Genomic DNA, 15,433 nt, shown 5'->3' with positions numbered 1-15,433 from the left:
AAGCCCATAACTATACTAAACTGATCCTAGATCAGAACTCCTACTCAGACAATGAATACAAACCGATAACTAATACTGATCCTAGATCAGAAATCCTACTCAGACAATGAATACAAGCCCATAACTATACTAAACTGATCCTAGATCAGAACTCCTACTCAAGACAATGAATACAAGCCCATAACTATACTATACGCTCAGCCAGTTTAAAATCAACCAAACAAATACTTACCCTTTCAAGTACATTAGTATTCTATATAGCCTCTATGAGCAACAGAGTCCCCAAATCCAGTATAAAATCAAGAAAGAGTACAAGTATTAGATAGAGCCATTATTAGATGTAACTCTGTTCCATCTCCTATTGTTCAAGTGAACAGCAAACCTGTTTTTAAAAAATTTAAAAAACAGATGAAGCAACACTTCACCACACTCACAACGCCTCTCCCCTATTTGACCTAGATAAGTTTGTGTGTATTGATATGTAGGCTACGTGTGCCTCTAAAAAAAAAAATGGATGTAGCTCTGTCCTTGAGCTACTCTGGTCTATTAAAATGTTCTGTATTATGTCATGATTCATTGTGGAGCCCAGGAAGAGTAGCTGTTGCTTTAGGAAGAGCTATTCTAATCAAATATCACAATACCAAAGACTGTGTAATATTCAAAGAGACTTAGGAAGACACACAACCTCAGACACAGACAGACCGAACTTAGCTTCTCTAAATCAAAGACTACAAAGGAGAAATAAGTTCAAATGTCAAGATTTCACAGAAACAAAAACACACAAGCAACTACAAACAGACCCACACACACACTAGGCAACTACAAAACACACACACAATTAGGCAACCACACACACAATTAGGCAACTACACACACACACACACACACACAAAATTAGGCAACTACACACACACACAATTAGGCAACTACACACACACACACACACACACACACACACACACACACACACACACACACACAATTAGGCAACTACACACACACACAATTAGGCAACTACACACACACACAATTAGGCAACTACACACACACACACACAATTAGGCAACTACACACACACACAATTAGGCAACTACACACACACACAATTAGGCAACTACACACACACACAATTAGGCAACTACACACACACACACACACAGGCAACTACAAATACACACAACTAGGCAACTACAAATACACACAATTAGGCAAACACACACACAAACACTCAAGGCAACCACACACACACAAACACACACAATTAGGCAACACACACACACACACACACACACACACATTAGGCAACTACACACACACACAACTACACACACAATTAGGCAACTACACACACACACACACACACACACACAATTAGGCAACTACACACACAATTAGGCAACTACACACACACACACACACACACACAAAATTAGGCAACTACACACACACACACACACAATTAGGCAACTACACACACACACACAATTAGGCAACTACACACACACAATTAGGCAACTACACACACACACACACACAATTAGGCAACTACACACACACACACACACACACACACAATTAGGCAACTACACACACACACACACACACACACACACACACACATACACACAATTAGGCAACTACACACACACACAATTAGGCAACTACACACACAATTAGGCAACTACACACACACACAAACAGGCAACTACAAATACACACAATTAGGCAAACACACACACAAACACTCAAGGCAACCACACACACACACACACACACACACACACACACACACACACACACACACACACACACACACAAGGCAACCGCGCGCACGGCAATGGCAACCGCGCGCACGGCAACCGCACGCACGGCAACCGTGCAATTAATAACTTCACCCTGCTCAAAAGGATATTCAATTGTTGCTTCTTTTTTTTCTTCAATAGGGGCCCTTCTTTGCTAGGCATTGGAAAAGCTTCCTGGTCTTTGTGGTTGAATCTGTATTTGAAATTCACTGCTCGACTGAGGGACCTTACAGATAATTGTACGTGTGGGGTACAGAGATGACGTAGTCATTCAAAAATCATGTTAAACACTATTATTGAATACAGAGTGAGTATGTAACTTCTTAAGCACATTTTTACACTTTAAATTATTTAGGCTTGCATTACCAAAGGGGTTGAATACTTATTGACTAAAGACATTTCAGCTTTTCATTTTTAATTAAGTTGTACAATTTTTTTTTTTTAAACAACGTACAGAAAACATAATTCCACTGACATTATGGGGTAATGTGTGTAGTTGGTTAGTGACAAAAAACAATCTCAATGTAGTCCATTTTCAATTCAGGCTGTAGCAACAAACGTGGGAAAAGTCAAGGGGTGTGAATACGGTCGGTAGTCAAAATGTTGTTGATTTTAATTAACAGAATACTCCATGACATGAATAGTAGATGGTAGTATTGTCAAACGTGTCGACGAGGGTGATGCAACTTATCAGTGAAAATAACCCCGGGGTGGGTAGGAGGAGGCACAAGGCAGAACTAGACAGCTGTTGATCCCCAATGCCCTTCCTTATGAACTGTTCTCACTGAACAAAAAAAGACTGCACTTATACAGGCATTTTCTTTTATGGGCTTAGGTGGTGGGCGTAGCAGGGGGCGTGACAGAGATTACATTTACATTACATTTTAGAGGACCTAGGATCAATGGAGACACTCAAGTTGTTTTTTTAAATCATGCATCTTTTGAAACATTCACAAATAGTAATGGTCTCTAAACCTTCCAGCTGCCTACTGAACCATATTCCAACTAAACTACTGAAAGAGCTACTTCCTGTGCTTGCAGAGCATAATAAATGCCTCCCTATCTACCACATATGTACCAAATGTACTAAAAGTGGCAGCAACAAAGCCTCTCCTGAAATAATATTTAGTGAAAAAAAAAATGGCCTGTGCCGAATTTCTCATTCCTCTCAAAAATTTAAGAAAAAGTTGTTGCTAAGCAACTCACTGCCTTTCTGAAGACAGATAATGTCTACTAAACGCTCGTAAATGTGGTAAATTACCTTTTAATGACCTCAGACCAAGGCTTTGTGTTTGTCCTCCTGCTCCTAGACCTTAGTGCCGCTTTCTACACCATCGATCACCACATTCTTTTGGAGAGTTTGGAAACCCTAATTGGTCGACATGGACATGTTCTTGCCTGGTCGAGATCATATCGTTCAGAAAGATGTCAGTTCATCTCTGTGGATGGTTTGTCCTCTGACAAATCAAATGGTAAGTTTCTTTGTTCCTCAAGGTTCCGTTCTAGGACCACTACTATTTTCACTATATACGCTACCTCTTAGTGGTCATTCGTAAATACAATGTCAACTTTCACTGCCATGCAGACGAAACACAGCTGTACATTTCAATGAAACATAGTGAAGCACCTAAATTGCCTACCCTGGAAGCCTGTGTTTCAGACATAAGGAAGTGGATGGTTGCAGATGTTTTTAAGTTTAAACTTGGACAAAACAGAGATGCTATTTCCAGGTCTCAAGAAACAAAAAGATCTGCTGTTTGACAATGATAGTTGTACAGTCGGCTCAAATAAAACTGAAGGATCTCTGCTGACAAACATCAAAAATATTTAAAGAGCAGCATTTTTCCAGCTTTGTAACATTGCAAAAATCAGACACTTTTTGGCTAACATTTTCTGGCAGAAAAACTAATCCATGCATTTGTCACTTCTAGGTTAGACTACTGTAATGCTTTACTCTCAGGCTACCCGGATAAAGCACTAAATAATCTTCAGTTAGTGCTAAACAAGGCTGCTAGAATCTAGACTAGAACCAAAACATTTGATCATGTTACTCCAGTGCTAGCCTCTCTACAGTGGCTTCCTGTTAATCAAGGCCAGTGCTGATTTCAAGGTGTTACTGCTACCCTACAAATCATTACATGGACTTGCTCCTACCAGACGATTTGGTTCTGCTGTACATACCTTCACATATGCTACGGTCACGAGATGCAGGCCTCCTTACTGTTCCTAGAATTTCTGAGCAAACAGCTGGAGGCAGGGCTTTCTCCTATAGAAATACATTTTTATGGAATGGTCTGCCTATCCATGTGAGAGACGCAGACTCGGTTTCAAGTCTTTACTGAAGACTCATCTCTTCGGTAGGTCCTATGATTGAGCGTGTTCCTGCCCAGGGGACCGAAAGTGAACGACAAGGCAATGGAGTGACCAACCACCCTTGCCTTCTCTGCCTGGCCGGTTCCCTTATGCCCACTGGGATTCTTTATCTCTGACCATATTACGGGGGCCGAGTCACTAGAATGCTCACGCTCTCCAATGCCCGTCCCCTGGGAGGGGTTAATCACGTCGTACCAGGCTTTCTCAGCCTAAGTGAATTGAGTCACTGGCGTGATCTTCATTCCTGTCCACTGACTTGGCTGTCCCCATCCCCAGTCCACCTGGTCGTGCTGCTGATCCAGTTTCTGTTGTTAGGCTGCAGCTATGGAATCCTAACCACCTTGTCCCAGACCTGCTTTTACGACACCCCCCCCCCGGCACCTGCTGTCTCGACCTCTGAATGCTCGGCTATGAAAAGCCATCTGACATTAACTCTGCCCTCTTGCACCCTCTACAACCACTGTGATTATTACTTCACCCTGCTGGTCTTCTTTGAACATCTTGAAAAACGATCTGGCCTTAGTGGCCACGTACTCTTATGATCTCCACCTGGCACACAGAACCTGGTTCCTCTAGGTTTCTTTCTAGGTTCCAGGCATTCAAGGAAGTTTTTTTTTTCCTAGCCACTGTGCTTCGACATCTGCATTGCTTGCTCTCTGGTGTTTTAGGCTGGGTTTCTGTATAAGTACTTTGTGACATCTGCTGATGTAAAAAGGGCTTAATAAATCAAATGTGATGGGTTTGAGGCCTCCATAAAAAAATACAAATAAAAAGCAAGCATATTTCCTGCAATTACACACATTTTACCATGCAGCTGAGAGAAAATGTGGCAGTTTGTTTCCTGCGATTCTATGCATTTTGCCAAGGCTAATTCTGTTTTATTTTGCTCAAACAATAACAAAATTAGTACTGCTAAATAAATTATAATAAATTATTTTGGGAAATTTATTTATTTTGATGACTGTTAGTTCTCAAAGATACTATAATTTAAAAATATATATTAGATCCATTATCTTTTCTACATAATTTATATCTGGTTTAGTTGGGGTTTTTTTTGGTTGGTATTTTTACACTTGGACGATCCGAGAAAATGCTTAGGCGGCCAACCCAAGGATTACAATGGCAGAAGAATCCCTGTTAAAGGAGACAGCACTTCGTCTCTAGTCGCAATAAACTAGGCTACTGCAAGAACATCAGCCAATCATTCACACAACAACAACACACTTTCTTCATATATAGATGTATCTTTACTACGTCACATTATTTCCCCATGACAACCACGATAATCTGACACTGTTTTTGCTTGACCACATTACCATAACAATAAAAAGCATGCTCCGACGGCTGGTGTCAGTGTAACGGATATGAAACATACCCTACAATGAATAGGATTCCAACCCTAGCCTACAATGAATAGGATTCCAACCCTAGCCTACAATGAATAGGATTCCAACCCTAGCCTACAATGAATAGGATTCCAACCCTAGCCTACAATGAATAGGATTCCAACCCTAGCCTACAATGAATAGGATTCCAACCCTAGCCTACAATGAATAGGATTCCAACCCTAGCCTACATTGAATAGGATTCCAACCCTAGCCTACAATGAATAGGATTCCAAGCTACGACCTCAGTCTATCCCAAACACCACGGAATTATAACGGAGCTTCAAAAAATAAAAAAAATAATGTTTAAGAGAAGATTCACACCACTGTGGCTCAAACTAGGGATGAAGAAACTATCAACTACTATCAACTTGAAAAGACAAGGCTGAAGAACAGTAGGTACATAACAGTCTACTCTTTACCTGCTCATTCTGACATCTTCCTTGTGATGAGAGAAGTACAGTAGTATCCAGCCTTAGTGTTTTCCTTCTCTTCCTGTTGTCCCAGTCAGAGCTTGCTAGCCATGTTGTGCTGTGCTAGTCCTATACGAGAGACTGACTGGCTGGCACTCAGCTCAAAGATACCTAGGGCTCAAAGAGGGAGGGATTAAAGCCTTTAAGTGTTTGGCATAAACTTCCTTCCTGTTCAGTTTGTTTTTTTTTGCCACTATTTTCCAGGGAATCATAGAAGTACAGTCATACTTCACCCTCTGGTTCAATCCCCACTCCAAATCAGTTCAAAACTCAAAACACTGCTTTGTAGCGACAGTCCCCTCTAAAATTGAGGGCATGCTTCAGGACCCAACAGAACAGAAAGGCGACAGCTGAGAGAGAGAATGAGCGGGAGAGAGAAAGAAAAGGAGCGAGAGAGAGAGAGAGAGAGAAAGAAAAGGAGCGAGAGAGAGAGAGAGAGAGAAAGAAAAGGAGCGAGAGAGAGAGAGAGAGAGAAAGAAAAGGAGCGAGAGAGAGAGAGAGAGAAAGAAAAGGAGCGAGAGAGAGAGCGAGAGAAAGAAAAGGAGCGAGAGAGAGAGCGAGAGAAAGAAAAGGAGCGAGAGAAAGAGCGAGAGAAAGAGCGAGAGAGAGAGAAAGAGCGAGAGAAAGAGCGAGAGAGCGAGAAAGCGAGAGAGCGAGAGAGAGAAAGAGCGAGAGAGCGAGAGAGCGAGAGAGCGAGAGAGCGAGAGAGCGAGAGAGCGAGAGAGCGAGAGAGCGAGAGAGCGAGAGAGCGAGAGAGCGAGAGAGCGAGAGAGCGAGAGAGAGAGAGAGAGAGAGAGAGAGAGAGAGAGAGAGAAAGAGGTGACCCTAATAAGCCTCTTTAGTGTGGTGACAGAACAGGTCCAGGACAGGATTCCTTCTTTTCACTCTGTCAATTAGGTTCATATTGTGGAGTAACGACAATGTTGGACCTGGACCTAACCAACTGGCAAGTGTCTTCACTGGCATCTCAACATGTTGGTGTTACAGACTCAGACAGGGACATGTTTCAAGCAGACCACCATAGTCCCTGTGCCCAAGAACACTAAGGCAACCTGCCTAAATGACTACTGACCCGTAGTACTCACGTCTGTAGCCATGAAGGGCTTTTAAAGGCTGGTTATGGCTCACATCAACACCATAATCCCACTAACCTTAGACCCACACCGATTTGCATAAAGCCCCAAACAGATCCAGATGATGCAATCTCTATTGCACTCCACACTGCCCTTTCCCACCTGAACAAAAGGAACACGTATGTGAGAATGCTGTTCATTGACTACAGCTCAGCGTTCAACACCATAACGCTCTCAAAGCTCATCACTCAGCTGAGAACCCTGGGACTAAAACACCTCCCTCTGCAACTGGATCCTGGACTTCCTGATGGGCCGCCCCCAGGTGGTAAGAGTAGGTAACACACCCGCCACGCTGATCCTCAACACAAGGGCCCTTCAGGTTGGGCTGGGCGATATGGCCAAAACATCATATCACGGTATTGAATTTAAAAATAAAATAAAAATATATATATATAGTTTTTTAAATCACAGTATGACGGTATTTTATGTTTTTAAATTAGAACATTTCTAAATGTGCTTTATAAGTAGTGCATGACCTTAGGGTGACAACACATACATTAAGTAATTTCAAAATGGGTCTTTCTCCATTCTGATTGTTTTATACTGTTCAATACAACTTCAACCCAAAATATTTTTGGGGTATTTTCATACATTTTCTGCATTTGTTGCACTCATTTGAGATAATTGTCACACTGCCATGTAGGGCTGCATGAATAAACCTTATTTTGAACCAAACGTTGCAATAGCGCTTTGACTTATGATTTTGAGCAAAACACTTGGGTGAAATGTTGGAATCAGGGAAATAGAATGATTATTCTAATTCTATAGTTAGAATATGATAGTGGGCACATTGAATAGTGTTGTTTGACATGAAAATGAATGAAAATGCCAGGGAGGAGTTAGTGATTTTTTTAGGAACCAAACACTTAGGGTAGGAACCAAAGTGTTGATAATTGTTTCCTGGGGGACCCTATAATCTTTGGCTACATTGTATGTTCTCTTAGCTACCTCATGTAGCTAACGTATTAATGCTTCTGATATTCCTCTTTGATTTAGAAGATACTGTTGCACAAACAACATGCTGATTTTGGTCTATACCATCACTGGTAGTATCAGGCTGTATAACTAATTATGTTTGCTCTGACTCCATACATTAGCTAGCTACCTAGCGATTAGCATTAGCAGCTAACAAAATTTAGGCCCCAACTTGCAAAGAAAAAGACAAACTAGCTCTGTGCTGATGTAAGAAACACAAACTAATGGTGTAATTATAGAACACTATTGGATTTATATGAAGAAACAAAGTGAAAACAGCAATGTTGCCATCAACATTGACCATGCAGAATGAAAGCAGCATGGAGAGAGAGCGAGAGATGACTCATGTAGCGAAGTAAACTATAAAAACGGATGTTACACACAACGTATTACATTTTTTTTTAAATCACATTCGAATACCATTATAGAAGGTAAGTAAAAACCCAAACTGGTCCATGCATTAATACCGGTATATCGTAAAATACGGTATACCGCCCAGCCCTACCCTTAGGGGGGCGTGCTCAGTCCCCCCCCCCCCCTGTACTCCCTATTCACTCATGACTGCTCGGCCGGCACGACTCAACACCATCATCAAGGTTTGCAGATGACAACAGTGGTAAGCCTAATCACCGACAACGATGAGACAGCCTATAGTAATATAATAATAATATATGCCATTTAGCAGACGCTTTTATCCAAAGCGACTTACAGTCATGTGTGCATACATTCTACGTATGGGTGGTCCCAGGGATCGAACCCACTACCCTGGCGTTACAAGCGCCATGCTCTACCAACTGAGCTACGTGCGGAGGTCAGAGAACTCAGAGACCTCCGCACATAGACTGTACTGGTACCCCCTGTATATAGCCTCCACATTGACTCTGTACTGGTACCCCCTCTGTATATAGCCTCCACATTGACTCTGTACCGGTACCCCCTGTATATAGCCTCGCTATTGTTATTATACAGCTGCTGTAAAACTATTTGTTACTTTTATTTACTTAACACTTTTCTTCAAGCATTGTTGAATAAGGGCTTGAAAGCAAGCATTTCACTGTAAGGCCTGTTGTATTCGGCGCATGTGACTAATAGGCTTTTATGTTGTTGATCCATCCTCAGTTCTCTCCTATCACAGCTATTAAACTCTGTTTTAAAGTCACCAGTGGCCTCATGGTGAAATTCCTGAGCGGTTTCCTTCCTCTCTGGCAACTGAGTTAGGAAGGACGCCTGTATCTTTGTAGTGACTGGGTGGATTGACACATCTTGCAAAGTGTAATTAATATCTTCACCATGCTCAAAAGGGATATTCAATGGCTGTTGTTTTTTTACACATCTGCCAATAGGTGCCTTTCTTTGCGAGACATTGGAAAAGCTTCCTGGTCTTTGTGGTTGAATCGGTGTTTGAAATTCACTGCTCAACTTAGGGACCTTAAAGGTCAATTGTTTGTGTGGGGTACGGAGATAAGGTAGTCATTCAAAAATCATGTTAAACACTATTATTGCACACAGAGTGAGTCCATACAACTTGTTATGTGACTTGTTAAGCAAATGTCTACTCCTGAACATATTCAGGCTTACCATAACAAAGAGGGTTGAATACTGATTGACTAAAGACATTTCAGCTTTTCATTCTGTATTAATCGGTAAAAATATAAAAATACATCATTCCACTTCAACATTATGGGCTTTTGTGTGCAGTAGGCCATTGACCAAAACATTTATTTTTTAATCAATTTGAAATTCAAGTAACAAAATGTGGAAAAAGTCAAGAGATGTGAAGGTACTGTATGTAAAAGAGAAATGGGAAAGGGAGGAGAACATGGTCTGTGTTGGAGTGGGAAACCGGTTTTTATTTAAGTAGGCAAGTCAACTAAGAACAAATTCTTATTTAGAATGACGGCCTACCCCGGCCAAACCTGAACGACGCTGGGGCAATTGCGCGCCACCCTATGGGACTCCACATCACGGCCCGGATGTGATACAGCCCGGATTCCAAACCAGGGACTGTAGTGACATCTCTTGCACTGAGATGCAGTGTCTTAGACCGCTGTGCCACTCGGGAGACCTTATTCCAATCACTATGGAAATTAAGAAGATCATTGACTTGGAGGGAATTTAGGTAGAAAAATATGATGCGCTTCTTTATTACTCATCTGCAAAAAAGACAAGAATAGTGGAATGGGGTGTTGGACATCATGTGGGTACAATTTATTTTATTTTGTACCTTTATTTAACCAAGTAGGCTAGTTGAGAACAAATTCTCATTTACAACTGCGACCTGGCCAAGATAAAGTGTAGCAGTGTGAACAGACAACACAGAGTTACACATTGAGTAAACAATTAACAAGTCAATAACACAGTAGGAAAGAAAAGTCTATATACACATTGTGTGCAAAAGGCATGAGGAGGTAGGCGAATAATTACAATTTTGCAGATTAACACTGGAGTGATAAATGATCAGATGGTCATGTACAGGTAGAGATACTGGTGTGCAAAAGAGCAGAAAAGTAAATCAATATAAACAGTATGGGGATGACGTAGGTAAAATTGGGTGGGCTATTTACCGATAGACTATGTACAGCTGCAGCGATCGGTTAGCTGCTCAGATAATGAGTAGCTAACCACGAGGCAAACCATTACCACATATTTTGTGAATGCTTGTTTCATACTGGCAGGAAGTGCAAAGATGCATGGAAGGCATATTTAGGGTTGATGTCTCATGCCGAGGTGAGGTTCTGTATTCAGGGGCCTACTGGTTAGAGACTTGGGCCACTAACTGAAAGGTTGCTGGTTCAAATCCCCGAGCTGACAAGGTAAAAAAATATGTCGTTCTGCCCCTGAACAAAGCAGTTAAACCCACTGTTTCCCTGTAGGCGGTCATTGTAAATAATAATTTGTTCTTTAACCGACTTGTCTAGTTAAATAAAAGAAGGTTACATTTTTTATTTTCTTATTCAGGGAACAAGCTTGATTGGTAATACTCCCAATCACAAGTAAGAAAGCCCTTATAACGGTTAGAATCAAAGGCGTCCGTGGTAGATGAGTGGATAACATGTGATCTATGTGATGGAGAGGCTGACCTTTTCTCTGAGACTACAGGGGAACAAATGGATTCATAGTGACTGTCAAACTGGATTGAGTAATATAGCATCGTTAAGGTCTGATTTTGTTTAATGGTCAAAGTGGAAAAATCTGTCTCTGTAATACAATCCATCTGTTCACCTGTTAATAGTTACTGTATTTTTTTTAAACTGGAGAGAAAAATATTGGAAAATTGAGAACAAAGACCTTTGATCTATGACACTGCATTCCTGAGACTCACTGAATGTCTTAATGTTTTTGTTTTTATGATTTTTCATTTTTGTGCTCTCTTTGTCTTGATGCTTTTCGTTGTAGACATCTTGCATATTCACACTTAAAAATGGAGGCAACTATATGTACATTCTATATTTGGACTCGGTGATGTGGAGTGGCCCTGAGGGGCTGTGTTGCATGAGTGGACTTTCTCATGGACAACTGAACTATGGCTTGGTGTGAGAGAAGTCTCAATGAAATGTAACTTGTGTCTGAATCTTATTTTTGCCCCCCTCCCCCAAATAAAAACAGAATTTATTTAGACTAGAGGTGGAGGATTTGAATGAACATGTGTAGTAGCTAGGTGGAGGTAGGCCTATTGAATGGGCATGTAGTTTAACTGCTGGGGAAGCTTGATAGAATAGCTTTATAAAAAAATATATTTAAAAAAATAAAAAATGCTTAATCAACATCTTCTCACACTCACAGACATGTCATGACTTACAACATGCAAGTCTGCAAATGTATATTGCTTTTGCTGACCGAATGTTTACTATGCGGTTGTTGTTGTCTTTCTACCAGCATAAAATGTCGTTTCGTCAGTGGCGTGTGATTTCTCTACATGGGATTATGCTTTTGAAGAAAGAGAGCTGTGCAGAGTGACAGACACCAATACTGTTAAAACAACAATGTCCCTCCCCAAGACACCAACCATAATGGGTCAGCGATATCCTTCAACAACCGCTATGTCTAATAACATGGCTACGCAATGCCACTCAAACCCCCCCCCATCTCAACACCACAGTCAACTCCAGGGAGGTCAGCCAGTACACAGGAGCCAGAGAAACTGGCTAGGTGGGTGACCTCTAGAGGGGAACGTATAGGGGCGCTGCATGTGGAAAGAATAACATTTGTCACAGAGACACATTCAACAGGTGACCCATGCTAATTGATGGGACACAGCCCGTCAGTGGGGCAGGCAGCAACACTAGGATGTCCCGGTAGGACAGGCCACAGAATGACACGGGACCAACTGGCTTTTCAAAAGCCACCGCTGGATTGGCTCCTAATATGAGATCACATAAATCATTCAACTGATATCCCCCTACCACATTCATAGATGCTAACTGCTTTAGCGCCTACTGATGATGGCGTCTTCTGACCGGGCACTTACTCTAAACATTAACATGCAATCGCTTGTTGTACACGTTTTTGGAAACATAAGGAATGTATCTTTAAAAAAACGAAAAGGTTAAATTACTACACACCTTTATTGTGTTCCCACAAAGCCATATCTCCATGTTACTATGGAAGACAGACAGAAGACATATGCAGCCACCTGTGCTAATTATCAAACTATCAAATGTATTTATAAAGCCCTTTTTACATCAGCCGATGTCAAAACCCAGCCTAAAACCACAAACAGCAAGCAATGCAGATGTAGAAGCACGTTGGCTAAGAAAACCTCCCTAGAAAGGCAGGAACCTAGGAAGAAACCTAGAGAGGAACCAGCCTATGAGGGGTGGCCAGTCCTCTTCTGGCTGTGCCAGATGGAGATAAACAGAACATGGTCAAGATGTTCAAATGTTCATAGATGACCAGCAGGGTCAAATAATAATAATCACAGTGGTTGTCTAGGGTGCAGCAGGTCAGCACCTCAGGAGTAAATGTCAGTTGGCTTTTCATAGTGATCTCGCGTGCTCTGAACACCTGAGTAAACGCAACTCGGGAGTTAGTGTAGTTTGTCAACTGGAGGCACATACTGCTTGTGGAAATGTGCAAAACTGCTCTAAAACGTTAAAAACACCACGTCGGAATTGTAGTTGACATGGAGCCAAATGTGGGTGAACGTAACAGCTGTAAATACTACACATATGGAGTAGGGTTTTCGATAACTAATATCCCTTTACCACATCCTCAGAGGCACTAAATACATGGGTAGAAAATGGGAAGGATAAGCACATGAATGAATATATGATAGGCCTATATGTAGACAAATATCTGTGAGTATGTACAGGCTGAGCTTTATTTTGACAATACAATCCTTCATATTTAAATATACGAGTCACACTTGCTCCTCCAGTGTTACATATGAGGTTATATAGGTTGTCACAGCTGAATACCGACGTAACATGTTTTCATTGCACGATGGAGGCTTTGAGTGTGAGCAGTTGTTTACTGCCCTAACACTAAAAGCGGTATGGATAGCTACAGCAAACATTATTTAACATTCACGTTTATATCAGTCATTGCAGTATCAACAACCAACCCTGGCAAAGATCCAGATTGTTAACTGATTACATTGTGCGAGGAGTATGACGTTAGCTTGCCAGTTAGCCCACCAAAACATGTACGTTAGGTATGCTTAATCCAATGAAGACTTTAGCTCAGCTAGATAAACATATCTGGCTATATTAGGTAGCTAAAAAAACGTTTTGTTTTTTTTGCAATGCTCGCCAACTAGTTTTACAACTACGCTAACATTACACATTATACCAAGGTTAGCTAACGTTGTTTACTTACCGGGTTTGTGAATCCTCAGTTTGACAGATGAAAGAAAACCCCAAATCGGAGGGCAAGCAGGACAGACCCCGGTCTACTGTGCCCGAACCGAAATAAACCTTAGCAAGCTAACGCGTTAGCAGATAACTTGTAGCCTGTGTGACTGCATTTTAGCTGGTTACTGTTGACTTAAATCAATGTAGTTAATGTTCGCTACAAGTCAACATGGCTAACTAGCTAGGACGTGCTTGCAACCTGAGAAAGGGTATTCAGGTGGTAGGTACTCTGTAAACCTTAGCTAACGCTAGCTAAATGTCTGACTAAAACACACGATAACAAGCTAGCTAGCTAGCAGCGACTCGGTTTAGCACAATAGCTAATTCGGGTCCCTCAGTTAAGGCAACAATATATATATATATATATATATGTGTGTCACTCTCCCGTCTAATAACGGCATGCTTCGCATCCAAAACAGTTCAGTACGGCATATATTATGACGACATTTTGTGACGGTTTTGGTCTTCGGTAACGGTTTTGGTCCTCGGTAACGGTTTTCGGTAACGGTTTTTGTCGGATGTTCGTGCACACGACATTATTTTCTTATTTTCTTATTTTCTTATTTTTCTTCTTCTTCTTCTTCTTCTGTAGTCAAGCCGAAGTTCGATAGCCTTTAGTCAACGCCCCTTCGTCGGTGATTGGTTCAATTGTAAAGGCTGACGCTGGCAAAGACATTTGAACTAATCCAAGCTTGTTCATATGTGTCGTTTAGAGCGGTAGCGAATGAAGCATAATAGTGGGCGGAACAAGTAAGGAGGTGGGGCAAAGCCAAGCACGAGATCCTATTGGCGCGTTGTATCATCTATTTGCATATTTCGTTAGGGAACGCCTCCTCTGTATAGTAAGCGTGTGCACAAACTCTATTTGACCTTGCACTCCTAAACATTGCATTTTTTTTTTACTTTGGGAAAACGTTAATTCTATAAAACTTAATGGATTGTGTTTGTAGTTTTGGGAACAGAAAAATGTTTTGGGAACAGAAAAATATAAGGAGATCTGGGCCCAGATTCACAAAACCTTTTTAAGAAGAAATAACTGGCTTTTTTTTTTAACTATAGACTTAAGAATGAAATTAAGCAAAATTGCTATTCCTCAAAAAGGAATGTATTGAGCTATTTCTCATGTTTCTCCTTAAGCAAAAAGTTAAGAAAAAAAATAATTATTGAAAATAAAGTTAATGGAAATGTTCTTAAATCCAAGATAGATAACCAACCCCTTGTCCTAAACTCTGGGCAGTGAGAGAATAAGACCATGAAAGCAACAGTACATGTTTAATTCACTCACAAACTTAATCTGAAAGTTTCGGTATTGATGACTTTAAACCCAAGAACACGTTTTAGACCAATAATCTCAGAAGGAAATAATCTAACATGATTGTCAATGCTAGCTAGATAGCTGGCTAAATTGGTTGTCTAGCAACAAACATCTTAAGAAGATTC

At 41.1% G+C, this 15,433-nt stretch overlaps 1 protein-coding gene across 3 annotated transcripts in view; it reads right to left on the bottom strand.

The window, feature by feature from the left end:
* Window positions 1-14,682, bottom strand: part of LOC124025340 (spidroin-2-like) — a 69,586-nt gene extending 54,904 nt beyond the window's left edge. For 2 of the 3 annotated variants that reach the window (XM_046338865.1, XM_046338867.1), the window contains exon 1: window positions 13,959-14,682. The gene's annotated coding sequence lies outside the window, so the exon portion shown is untranslated. Of the gene's footprint in view, window positions 1-5,982; window positions 6,365-13,958 lie in introns of those variants that run through there. The other variant, XM_046338866.1, reaches the window with a different exon arrangement.
* Between the last annotated feature and the right edge of the window lie 751 nt (window positions 14,683-15,433).

This window comes from Oncorhynchus gorbuscha, linkage group LG03 (genome assembly GCF_021184085.1).
Source record: "Oncorhynchus gorbuscha isolate QuinsamMale2020 ecotype Even-year linkage group LG03, OgorEven_v1.0, whole genome shotgun sequence".
Lineage (NCBI taxonomy): Eukaryota > Metazoa > Chordata > Actinopteri > Salmoniformes > Salmonidae > Oncorhynchus > Oncorhynchus gorbuscha.
The sequence above is the reverse complement of the archived record's forward strand: the minus strand, read 5'-3'. Positions and strand labels throughout refer to the sequence as shown.